Raw genomic sequence first — 13,108 nt, forward strand, 5'->3', positions numbered from 1 at the left:
TGGACAGCATTGTATCATCTGCAATTGATATAATAGAGCAGGACTTGCTAATGTTACAATATGGCCAGTCTCAATTACGTTCTGGAATGCAGCTGGGCTGGACAGTGCAAAATCTTCATTCAGGCTACGTGCCATGGCGTCTAATCAATACCACGTCATTGTTTTTTGTATTTAACCTTACAGATTAACAAATTTCTTTGGCACAAAAAGGAGCAGACTATACGGTGCTGAGCATTGAAAAACTGGAAAGATTACCATTAACAGTTTCTGAGAAGCCTGTCATTGAATGGATAATACATGGCACCATTACGATACCAGTGACGATATTCCATTTTGAGTATTGTCTACAGCATATACCAGCGGGCCTGTATGCAAGGTTGGGTAAAGAATACATAAAGTCGACCTGGACTTTACCTTACACACACAAATGTTGGAGTAAGGGAAAAGAGGTATTCCTTAGTGGTAAGAATTGTAAGAACTCACTAAGCGGTACACTTTTGTGCCAAGGAATAAATTTACACGGAGCCTTTGACAGTTCTGCAAATAACCTCTCATGCCACCTGCACGGTACTCCCTCCACTGTGATAGAACCAATTTTCAGGCAGCTATCCAATGGCAGCTACGTTCTGCTCAATGACCACAGCTGTTGTGGCATGTTGCCAGGAAATACTTATCTTGTTAGTGTGTCATCCAGGGTCACTTGTTGTTCGCAAGTATTGTATCCACAGAGCCAGACAGACAAGGAGACTGAATTATGGCCTTCACATAGTATCTCTTCTATACGAATTGATACTTTAAGCAGAATGAAAGTCATTCTTTTACAAAAAAATGTGCCACTGACCTAATCTAGAGAAACGTATGATCTGCAAGTTGCAAGGACTTCGGCAGAGATACATGCATTATCAACAAACTGCCCAGTACATTTCGCAGAAATGTTAAAATAAACCTTTAACATGTCTGATACCAGCGGCATCGCACATGTATTTAAGACAATTTTTTCGGGACTGTTCACACCATTTGAAGCAGTCCTCTGCATTTTTTCAAACTTCGTGCACTCTGTGTTCGGCGGCCTGCCTCTCATCTTGGGACTCGTAGCAGGAATTCTATTTTTATTCCTTCTGCTCCAATATGGCAAGTCCGGTCACCGACGATACCCAGACTACAATGGAAGGAACCCTCCTTGCCATGAGGTATAGTGAGAGAATTCTTGGCTTGGCTCGTTTAAGAGATCTGAACACAACCTGGTTTCTATTGTTCAGACCAATCTGGCAAGATTGCATCTTACCTGTTCTACGATGTCTGCTTTGCGGAGAGGAATGCGTGTTGGACATTTATCTTACACTTCCATCAGTCCTGCCATCAGATGTTGACTGCTTGCTAGGTCCAGTAAGGACACATGCATGGTGATGCCCCCAACGGCTGCCATTTCTGATAATCATTCCTTGAGGTCTCACCGGCAAGTCTAACTGAGGGCGAGTTACGAGAAACTACAGGCACACAGGTCCCGCTTATTGCAGACATTGCTAATGCATCAAACGCTGACGGCAATGATCCTCATCTATGCACATTTGATTTGTTAACTGAAGTGGTTCCACTATCACCTACTATGGTGGACGGTTTCTTTTCCAGCCTAGGCAATCTGATGTTTTCTCCTGACACCGAGAATAGCTTTTGATTCATGCACACAGCGTTCCCTGAACTCTGAAATTCGGCCTTCATTGTTTTAAAACAAACCAGGTAACTTGAGAACTTTTCTGCGATAAAAATTCAAACTTTTTCCAAAATGGAACTTTTGGCACAGAGTAATCTGCTTAAAGTAGAAGTATTCTTAGAGAACAAGATTTCTTTTGAAAACTTCCTGAAATGACAATATTTGACCTGATCATCATAAACTAAATATTGTGCTATAAGATGCTCTCAAAAAAAAATTCTGTAAAATTCAGAGACATTTTATGAATGTAATTTTATACTGTATAAATGTATAAATGACAGTATGAATTCCCCACACTAGGCTTCATGTCTGTAGAGAACTGTTTGTATATACAGGTTTATGCTCGTTACATTTCAAACAAGCCTTCCCAAATGCAAATTGTATTTTGGTGGGATTGTAAACACTAGCTTTAGATAGGTTCAGTGCTTATACGTTTAGTTTTATTGAACTTAAAATCGGGGAGTGGGTGTTGTAAATGAATCTCGGACCCTAGTGTAAATTTCCCCGATTCATGCCCTTATATAGGTATAGATTATTCGATCCTTATATAGGCATTGCAATCATTACCATATTTAGACTGAGCCTATGCAGCCCAAATACGGCATGGCTACTTCCACTATGTTCCAAGAATCAGCAACGATTTCTTAGAAAAACCCGCCTTCAGCAGCTAGGGACATCCCCTTGCCTGAATACTAATTTATATAGGAAATCATGGAGTTTTCGAAGAACTAAGTCGTTGATGACGTTATTAAGTCCAATCACACGTCAAACTCTGCACCTTCAAAGTATAAATATGCCTAGATAATTATTATTTTTTTTTAAAACCTTTATTTTAGCATTCAGTAGAAATACAAGCATGGGCCTACAACCGCGGGGGCCGGCCGCTAGACAAATCAAAATTCGTTAATATCACAATACGACACCGCTCATCAGCCGACAACCCAAAGGTCCGGCAGCGATTCAGAGTAAAGCTTGTATTAGAATGCATAATCAGAGTTCAGGATAGGACAGAGGTTTCATTTTATATTATATAAGAGAGGATCAGGTGCCATACAATCAAACAGAAGAAGCGGGGGGCAGGGTAAAAAACAGGATATACATGTAATGACCACTATAATGAAAATTTGGCGCCAGAGCATCTAGGTCGATACAAAAGAACAGACAATATACATTTCCATGTTGCGCCAATACTCAAGGCCTGCCCACCCACAAATCAAGATATCATGAAAGCGGAAGCACGAAGTACAAGCATACGATAAGAATCTGAATGATTCGTAGTTATACTGACCCTACAAAAAGAAAGAGAAAGAAGGAAGGCCATAGAAAATAAAAAAGGCAAAATACCCCCCACCCTGCACCCCTGCAAATGGCTACAGCCTAACCCCACTAGCAGCATGCCTGTCGCCCCTAACAACTAAAACCCCAAAGGTAGGAAAAAGAAGAGCGGAGGAGGGCCTATCCATGTGGGCTCCCAGCCCCTTTAGACCCTTCGCCTGAAACAGCCACCCCCTATCAGTATATGATAACCTTATGACAGCGATGTAGAGAAATTAGAGGGTACCGTGAGTCACCGCCCAGCCTCTTAGAGCAAACAGTTGCAGGTCCAACACTTGCAAAAGCTATGCCAACCCATCCCGATCCAGTCGATCTTAACCTTGGCCCTTCCGAACAAAACCACGAACCCCTTCCAGCGAGACCCAGAGGCACACAAAGAAGCAATAGAGAAGAGAAGAGTCAGCAAAAATCAGCCCATGGCTACCAGCAGGCAGTGTGTCCTCAAGAACCGTAGATGCAGACGAACTCTCCCTCCGAGATAAACAGTCCAAATGTGTCTTGAACAGGAGTCGTAGCGTCGCCAGGAAAGGAGAAGATGACCACAAAAAAGATGGAAAGTCACAGACAAAAGTCTCCGGGAGAGGAACGCCTGACGATATCTCCAAAGCCGGCAATAGTGAAAAGTTCAGCAATACCATGCCATCCTCGGGAATATGCCTAGATTTGACCAGACAAACACACGGTGGTTTGGAGCAGATCGACTAACTACTTGCCCGACGCCCTGCAGTAGCAAGTGCTGAAGGAAGCCGACCCTCCAGCTGGCTCACTGACAGACTCTGTCTTTTCTCCTGCCGAGAAATCCAGCTCCAATGTTTCCAGGCTACCCTTGCGGGTTACTGGGAAATCGAGTCCTGAGAGAGAGATACAAGACCTTCTTCATTCTAAACCAAGGTACGGAGCTGATTAGACCCTTAGAGAATTCTTGATTAGATTATTGGCAGAAAATACTAAACTTAAACTACTCCTCACTTACTTCTTCCCTTGTGCTAGGCTTAGGTCAGGTACACCGGGGTAGGCGTATTTTAGAAGCACCAGTTGAGTAGTTTTAGCCATCATTTTAATACTATGTATTTTATCCATTTTAAGGCAATTTATGGCTTAAAAACCATATCATGCTTTTACAATACTACTCTATAATACTGTTCGTATTATATACTCTGTACTTTATTACCAGTATTACGATTGTAGCAGTACATTTCTTAAGCTTGAGAAAGAAGACTGTTCAATAAATACTTTTATTGAAAACGCCGGTCTCTCTATTTTCTCAGCACCTCTGGTGAAACTAAGCATGCACGATTGACTGAGTGAAATAGCGATCTATTGTTTCCGCGAATCTAGAGATTGATTTCTTATACTTGGGAAACAAAGTGGTCATGTTTATGCGGTTGTCAGAAACTAATCCCTTCTAGTGAATTCGAGAAAGTTTCTAGTGACCTCTGAGCTAGCTGGCACTCACAATTAAGTCTAATATATATGATAGAGACCTAGTCGACTTTAGTCCTACGTCTAAACCATAGTATAAGTTATTCCAATGTGCAGAGCCTTTTGGGAATATAGGAACTACACTACAAGGGCTCGACGATTTTATGGAGGATATCGCCCTATGCTGGCTTAGTGATGTACACAGAGAATTTCTCAGCACTCCACTAGAGATTGACGCAATCAGGGAGGCTATTATGTCACTGTAGAAAGGGAAGGCACCAGGCCTGGATGGCTTGCCTGCTGAATTCTACAAATGTTATATTGATGTCATGGGCCGGTTTTGCGGGAAGTGTTTGAGGAATCCCGTGAGGTGGGGATTCTACCTCCATCGATGCGGGAGGTGGTCATCACGTCCCTATTGCAACCTGGTAAGCCCCCAAGGGCCAGTGGCTCCTTCCGCCCACTGTCACTTATTAACTGTGACACAAAAATACTAACTAAAGTGTTGGCCACCAGGCTGTCTCTCCAGATGACCAAGATTATACTCCCGGATCAATCTGGCTTTGTCGCTGGTAGGGCTACTAATCATAACCTGCGTTCTCTGTTCTCTCTAATACAGACTGTGGCGCCTGAGTTCCTGGTTGCCGCGGTGTTTCTTGATGTCTCAAAGGCATTTGACTCCGTTGAATGGCGATACCCGTTTACAGTTTTGCAGCGAATGGGGTTCTATTGATGGTGAAGGGGACCCTGTCAGGTAGACTGTGCACGATCACCTTGATCTACTCCCCAAACTCATCACAAACTCCTTTCCTCCATTCCTGGAACCTGCAAATGGACAGTACACACCCGCATTGCACAAGCACAGGCAGCTTCACCACAGCACTTCAACAGACCTCTGGTCTATAGGCTTGGTGGACGCGTGATGAATGATGCTCCCTAACACCAGGCTCTATACCTTATTTTCCACACACCCACTGCTCATACTCACAAATTATTGACCAATCTTTAACACAGGCCCTCTTAGCAGTCGAGTTCCACCCTGACCACGCCCCTGTCGAGTTGAACCTGGACTGGGATCCCACACCTAAACTGGGTGCAACTGTTGTATCACCAACCTACTGCCAGAGTGCTCATCAATGGACATCTGTCCTCATCCCTTTTCATATCGCGGGGTACCGGGCAGGGATGCCCGCTATCCCCGCTCCTTTTTGCTATTGCGATTGAGCCATTGGCGTGTAGATTGCGCCAACTTCATCAGGATAGAGAGTTTCAGTGCTTTCAGCGTCAAGTTTTCATCTCATTATACGCTGATGATGTTACGGTCTATGTTAGAGACCCACAGCAGAACATAAACCCACTATTGCGGGAGTTCCTTGTGTTTGGCAGACTATCGGTGTCCACATAAATTGGGGAAAATCGCATATGTTCCCGCTCACATCGGCAGTCCCTGACTTTCCACTGGATTTCCATCTCGAATGGTGTCAATCTGATCTTAGGTACCTGGGGATACAAGTGTCTAGGGACAGGGAAGAGACGCTCAGATTGAATTATGGCACAGCGATCACGAAGTTGGCCACCAATGGCACACGATGGATAGCACTGCCACTGTCAATGGCAGGTAGAGCTTCACTCATTAAAATGAAAATTCTCGGGGCGTGGCCAAGGCGGAACATGGTGGATGCAGCCTAAGAAAGCTCCGTCCCGCCGGCGACTAATCCGTCATATATCCTGAGTCCCCCCAGCCCAGAGACGTCTCAACAACGATATATGGGCGTCGGAGATGCCACGGAAGCCCTGACAGTGATTAGCGGGGCCTCGGGTGCCTGCTCAGCGGCGATCTGGGACCGGAGGTGGAGAGGCCTATCAGACCTGCGGAGACCGGGACCTCGAACCCAAGAGTATCCGGGTGGAAGTGCGGCGCGACCGGATCCGGCGAGAAGCAGTAGTCGGAACCCTACATCAGAGGCCCGCAGTGAGTAGACCGTGCCGCTGCCGCGCCCGAGGGCTGGAGGCTGAGAAGACTGCGGGCCAGGGGAGTGCGGGAGGGGGCGGGTTGGCCTCACTCGGCAGTTGCATCGGACCGCGGGGGCATCAGTGGTGCCGTAGACGCTGCGGAGACATTGTCCTGCGCCCTTCCCCCCCCCCCCCGACCCACCAGCAGGTCGAGAAGTGCGGTGGCGGCGCTCGTTGCAACGGCAGCGAATGAACCATACTGCGCCCTGATGAGACCCTGATCTGGCAGCATTGTACACGTGGCTAGCCACTGCATACACCCCTCTCGGCGGCGCAATCGGGCCGTTGGGGTGCCCTCTGAGGACGGAGTGCTGGGGAGCTGATACCTAAGCCCTGGCTGGAAGTGAGCTGGCGGTGACGCCGGGGCCCGGCGCAGATCAGTGACTGCCTACGCGCCTTGAGGCCCCGAGCTATTGAGGAAGGGGATAGTGCCCCCAGAGTAACTCCTGGACAGGGCTGCGACACGCAGGCCCCACACACTGGGCATGGAGTCATCGCTTGTGGTGAAAACTTAAGAAGACACCGAATCATTGGGGCAGTGAGAAGCGACACCACGGGGGGCAACGCAGACTGAATTGAGAGTGGGTGATATCCTTCCCAGCGGCCCACGGAGTGAGAAAGGCCCAGACACCGTTCCGCGACCGAGGAGCGAGGGGTGACCGACCTGCAGCCCCCGCAGTGCTCTGAACTTTGTGCACATATCCAGTGGCAGCCATGACAAGGGGTGGCAACAGTGGAGGCGCCTCGAAGCAGGGTACGATCGATAAATTTACTGGGCCGCCTGGAGGGGCCGGGGCTTCCGGAGGAACTCAAGTATCATGCCCGGACAATGCGGCTCTCATGGCAGCCATCACGCAATCCAGAGACATGCTGGATGCGAAAATAGGGGCGGTTGGGGCGGATGTTATCTTGCTGCGCCAGGACCTGCGCAACGCCGTGGCCCGCATCACCGAGACTGATACCAGGATTACTGGCGTAGAGGGTGACGTGGCGACGCTCAAGAAGAAAGTGGCCAACATGGAAGGGATTCAAAAGGGCCTTGCGCTGCGAGCCGAGGACGCGGAAGGGCGTGCTCGGCGAAACAACCTGCGGTTCGTGGGATTTCTGGAGGGCTGCGAGAGTCCCTTTTGCGCGGTTTCGTAATTAAACGCGAGCACTGACCCAGAAGCCGCCAGTGGGAGCTCGCCCACGGCCAGTGATACCCAAACTGCTTAATTATCACGACCGCGACACAATCCTACGACAAGCGCGAGAGAAGGAGCCTTTGTTATTTGAAAATCACAAAATCCTAATATTCCCTGACTACACCAGGCTAGTCCAACAACAACGTCAGTCCTTCACTGCAGCTAAGGCGCGGCTGAGAGGCCTCAACATCCAATATGCCTTACTCTACCCGGCCCGCCTGCGTATGGTCTTCCAGTCCCGGACGCAATTCTTTAATACTCCGGAGGAAGTCTTTGCCTGGACGGACGAAACGGTTCGCATCAGAGTCAACACCCCTCCGGGTCGGGACTCAGATTCATCATCCACGGCGGGGCCCCCGAGGATCCCCCGGCGATCGCGGAGCAGGAGCAACTGGAGGTCACGCACCAAGAAGAATCCTCCTTCTAACGAGGGTGCAGCGGAGGCGACCGTCACTGTAGACTCTCAGAATCCAGATGCATGACTCCCAAAGACACTTAGCAGTCTACAGACGGGGCCCTGGGGAAGGGTCGGAGGCCGGCGCCCGTCCCTTGGGCGACGAAACTTCATTGCACACTACTAACTAAGGCACCTGAAACATCAGTAATTGAGTAACCTTGAGATGTGGGTTGGGGGGACGAGGACGGGAGGGCGGTCATAACCCCTCTGTTTTAGAGGAGTTTGTTTAGCGGGGGTAGGTTGGCATTGTGTGGGTAGTTGATGGGGATCCATTGGAATAGTGGGTCTCTAACCTCCCGTTGGGGGTCGGAGATAATCTATACCGCAACAGGTACTTCAATGTTACTGAGGTATGGGGTGGGGAAGTTGAAAAGATGGTTGGGGATGGAATGGGGGTCGGGGGGTTTGTTGGGTGTGTGTTGAAGGGGGGTAGGGGATGGTGGGACGTGTTCATCTGCACAGTGTACTTTCAGAATTTATTGAAGCGGGATGTGTGTGTGTGTGTGGCCTCTGACGCTCGGGTCGTTTAATTCTCTGTTCATGAATGGCGGTTGAGACCTCCGAATCAGGCCTACAGAGGGCATTAATGCTCGTTTTGAGCTGGAATGTACGGGGGATGCTGGACAGGATAAAGCGAGGGGCAGTCCTGCGACAGGGGAAGAGAGACAGGGCAGATGTGTTACTGTTGCAAGAGACTCACCTGATGGGTTTCAAGACCCTTAGTCTACAGCACTATGGCTTTCAGCAGGTGTATCATGCTGGGGTGGTGAGGGGGTCTCGGGGGGTGGCCATCCTGGTACACTGCATATTGTCCTATACTCATGAGACTCCATGGGTTGATGCACAGGGCAGATATGTGTTTGTTCAGGGCAGGATAGGCACTGAGCCGATAGTCTTCGGGAGTGTTTACACCCCGCCCCCGCTGCAGGGTGCACTTATCGAAAAATTGTTTGGTGTGTGGGCAGAGATACCAGATGTTCTGGCGGTAATAGGCGGGGACTGGAATGATGTGATGAATGCACGGATGGATCGACACAGGCTGGGGGGTGCGGTGCCATCGGATACCCATACTAAACTAAATGGCATGGTGAGTGGGATGGGATGGATAGACGCATGGCGACACCAACATACCCAACAGCCGTGCATAAGTCCTTCTCTAGAATTGACTACTTATTTGTCCCCCATGCCTGGGTTGGGAGGGTGGATGCCACGACTATATTACCACGCGGCCTGTCGGACCACTCCCCGGTAGCGCTTGACCTGCTTCTTGATAGGAGACGGCAGCCGTTCAGATGGCACCTCTCCACGTGGTACTTGCAGCAGGAAACCTATTAGTCCCACATAAGGGAGGCTATTGCTCACTACTGGAGCGATAATGATAACTCTGAAACAGACGACGCGACCCTCTGGGAGGCACTGAAGCCCACACTTCGCAGGGTGGACATAGCTTGGTGTGCAGCTGCCCGCAAGACACGTAGGGAAGACCTGGTGAGAGCAGCAGACCAAGTCAGTGACCAGGAAAAAAGATGCCACGCTGGCGGGGTGAGGAGGATGTAGGGCAACTTTTGCTGATGCAACAGTCATATGCCACCTTGATGTTAGATGAGGCTCGACAGCTGTGGTTGGCGAACCAGAGTAGGATCTATCAGTGGGGTGATAAATCCAGCTCGATGTTATACAGGCTCTGCCAGAGCACTTTTTGCGCGCAGTCCCTGCCGGGTCTTCGGAATGAGACGGGAACGTACATGACGGCCCGACGGACCTAGCGGCCAGCTTTGCACGGTACAATGAGGCCCATTACGCCCCCAGGGAACTCCTCTCGGCAGAGGACGTCGACAAATTCCTGGCTGATCTCCCGCCACGATCGATTTCGGATGAAGGGCGGGCTTGCCTTGAACTCCCTTTATCGGCGGAAGAACTAGATACAGCCCTCGGAGAATTGAACGTAGGCAAGGCCCCCGGACCCAATGCGTTCCCTTGCGAATTTTTTACGAAATTTCACCTCCAATTAGGAACGTACTATGGCAGGGCATTGGAAGCAGCCAGAGAGTGTGGCCGACTCCCGAGGGACTGGCGACACGCCGAAATAGTGGTCTTCTGCAAACCGGGGAGGCCCCCAGACCAACCTGAGTCCTATAGGCCAATATCGTTATTGAACACTAAAGCGAAGATATTGGCGAAAGCGCTGGCCAATCGCCTTCTCCTATACATTACTGATCTTGTGCACCCGGACCAAGCGGGATTTATGCCCCATAGAGCGACATAACATAATATTAGGCGCGCGCAGATGGCGGTGGAGGCGGCCCGAGCGGCAGGGATTCCGGCGGCGCTCCTACTGGCCGATATAGATAGGGCCTTCGACTCGGTAAGTTGGGTCTACCTCCGTGCGCTTCTGTCCCGCCTGAATCTAGGGCCCCACTTCTTATCCTATCTACAGCTATTATACACGGATCTCACGGCGTCAGTGAGAGTGGCCGGGGCGGTGTCTGATTCCTTCCCCATAGGTCGAGGCACCAAACAGGGTTGCCCCATATCGCCATATCTATTTGCCCTGGCTATGGAACCGTTGGCGGCGTGGGTCCGGATGGACGCACAGATGCGGGGCATCGAGTGGAGAGAGGGACCCTCTGATAGAATAGCACTCTATGCTGATGATGTCCTATTTTTTCTCACGGATCTGAACAGGTCCGGGCCGCGGGTCCTGGACATCATGCGCATATTTGGAGAAGTATCGGGCCTTCACCTGAACCTGCGTAAGTCAGTGCTGTGGGTACTGGAAGAGCGTCGTGACCTAGGGACCTGGGCGGCGGCATTGCAAGAAGCGACGGGAGGCTTTAAATATTTGGGGGTGTTCTTGACAGATGTGCGTGGGGTCTCCTGGACGCGCAACGTGGTGCCAGTGTGGGAGCTTATCCGCTCTGACATGACTACTTGGTCCCACATGCCCCTGAATGTATACGGCCGTTTGGCCATATTTAAAATGGTGGCTCTCCCGCGTCTCTTATATCAATTACAGAACCACCCATACCCTATATCACCGCAGTGGTTCAAGCAGCTCAATTCAGCGCTCGGTAACTTTCATTGGGCCGGAGGAGTGGCGAGGGTGGCGCTCCGCACATGTTTTCTTTCCACGTATTGTGGTGGCCTTGCAACGTCAGACATCCTGTCTTATTACTAAGCCTCTCACCTATTGGTACTGAGTGACTGGTGGTACGGAGACCGAAGTGATCCGGCCTATGCCCTGGAGTGATACCTGATGGACCCAGATACGATCCACGCCGAACTATATTCGGCTGTCAAGAGGAAGAGGCTCCCAGTGGTCACTCAAATAGTATTCCAAATATGGCGCGGAACACTTCGCCGTATGGGGTGGTGGAACGAGAGAAACCCCATTGTGGCAGAATGGGCAACTACCGGCATTGATGTCCCTACAGGGGTTCCGTGGCTGGGACGCGATCAGCATCTCGGCCATAGGCCACGTCGTCAGGGGCACGACCCTAAAGTCGTTCCAGGAGATGCTAGAAGAGTATGACATGCCCCAGACCCAGTTCTTTAGATATTTGCAGTTCCGCCATGCTATTACGCCCATCCTGAGGGGTCTGGACTCCTTGCCCGAGTTTAGCCCCCTGGAAGCTAAGGTATTCATGGGGGAATTGGAAAGTAAAAAGATATCATCTATATACCAAACACTTGTCGCACATTGTTCAACCTCCCTAGACACCCTGCGGGCTAAGTGGAAGAACAACCTGGGTGCATTTGAGGAGGAAGACTGGAGAGAGGCGCTTGAAGCTCCAAGAGGGGCAGCCATTGCGGTACGCCTGCGATTCATTCAGTTCAAATACTTACATAGGGCCTACTATACCCGGGAACGACTGTGGAAGGCGGACATGATTGCGCCCCCTGATTGTCTGAGATGTGGCAGAGAGATGGGCACCTTTCTACATACAGTGTGGGCGTGTGATGGATTACGGAGGTTTTGGTCGGGAGTGTGGGACTGCTTGTCGGAAGTGTTGGGCTGGGATCTCCCCCGCACGCCACAATTGGGTCTCCTCCATATCCTGGAACAGGTGGGGGGAAATATCTATAAACGTCACTTGCTGTTGTTGGGCCTCACAGTGGCCAAGAGAGATGTTGCCCGAGCCTGGAAAGACCCCAGGGCCCCCCTGTTGGGAGTGTGGAAAAGGGGACTGGACTTTTATGTGGGACTGAAGCGCCCGATCTTTGAAGCCAGGGGCTGCCCCCGGAAACATTATAAAATATGGAAGAGGTGGGCAGATGATAGAGGTTTGTGGCTGGAACCGCCAACTCATGATGAACCTGAGGAAAGACTATTGGACCTTGACCCAGGGTGATGAGGAATACACACTAAATGTTTCTTGCTATGCATTTTCTTTATGGACTGTCTAGACGCTGTGCAGGGGGTGGGAAAGGGGGGGGTTTGGGTGGGGGAGTAGGGGGAAGCGGGGAGGGGGGATGTAGGGTAGTCACTTATATTTAAACAGGTGTTTGAATTGCCTGCAATGAGATTCTTATTTTCATGCTCACAGCTCCTCCGGTCTCCGGGGCGCTGTGCATATCTTGTAACTTTTCAACAGCACAATAAAATTTTGTTCTGAAAAAAAAAAATGATAATTCTCCCTCAATGTTTATATCTTTTTCTAAATATTCCCTATTACCCTGGTGCCTTTTTTTTTTTTTTTTTTTAACTCTGCTGACGGAACGGACCCGACTATTGTGGGGTGGTAAGCAACCACGGCTTAAATGGTCGGTCATTGCGCAGCCCTATGATAAAGGCGGGTTTGATATTCCCGACTTTGAGATCTATTATCTCAGTGCACAGGCATATTATGCCTATCCCTGAATGGTGCCCACGCCGTTTATTCCCCTAGCTGGAAACCAGGGACTGGCTGGCGCACCCCCTTCCATTAAACAGTCTAATACATGGACCTGTTGGAGCCCTAGAGACGCCGCCTACAACGGTAACTT

General features: G+C 49.9%; 1 protein-coding gene across 1 annotated transcript in view; it reads right to left on the reverse strand.

Annotated features, from left to right (window-relative positions):
• LOC147718680 (transmembrane 9 superfamily member 2-like) overlaps positions 1-13,108 on the reverse strand; it is a 1,534,671-nt gene that overhangs the window by 1,157,338 nt on the left and 364,225 nt on the right. The gene's annotated exons all lie outside the window — the stretch shown is intronic.

Source organism: Lissotriton vulgaris, chromosome 4_1, assembly GCF_964263255.1.
Source record: "Lissotriton vulgaris chromosome 4_1, aLisVul1.2, whole genome shotgun sequence".
NCBI classification, from domain to species: domain Eukaryota; kingdom Metazoa; phylum Chordata; class Amphibia; order Caudata; family Salamandridae; genus Lissotriton; species Lissotriton vulgaris.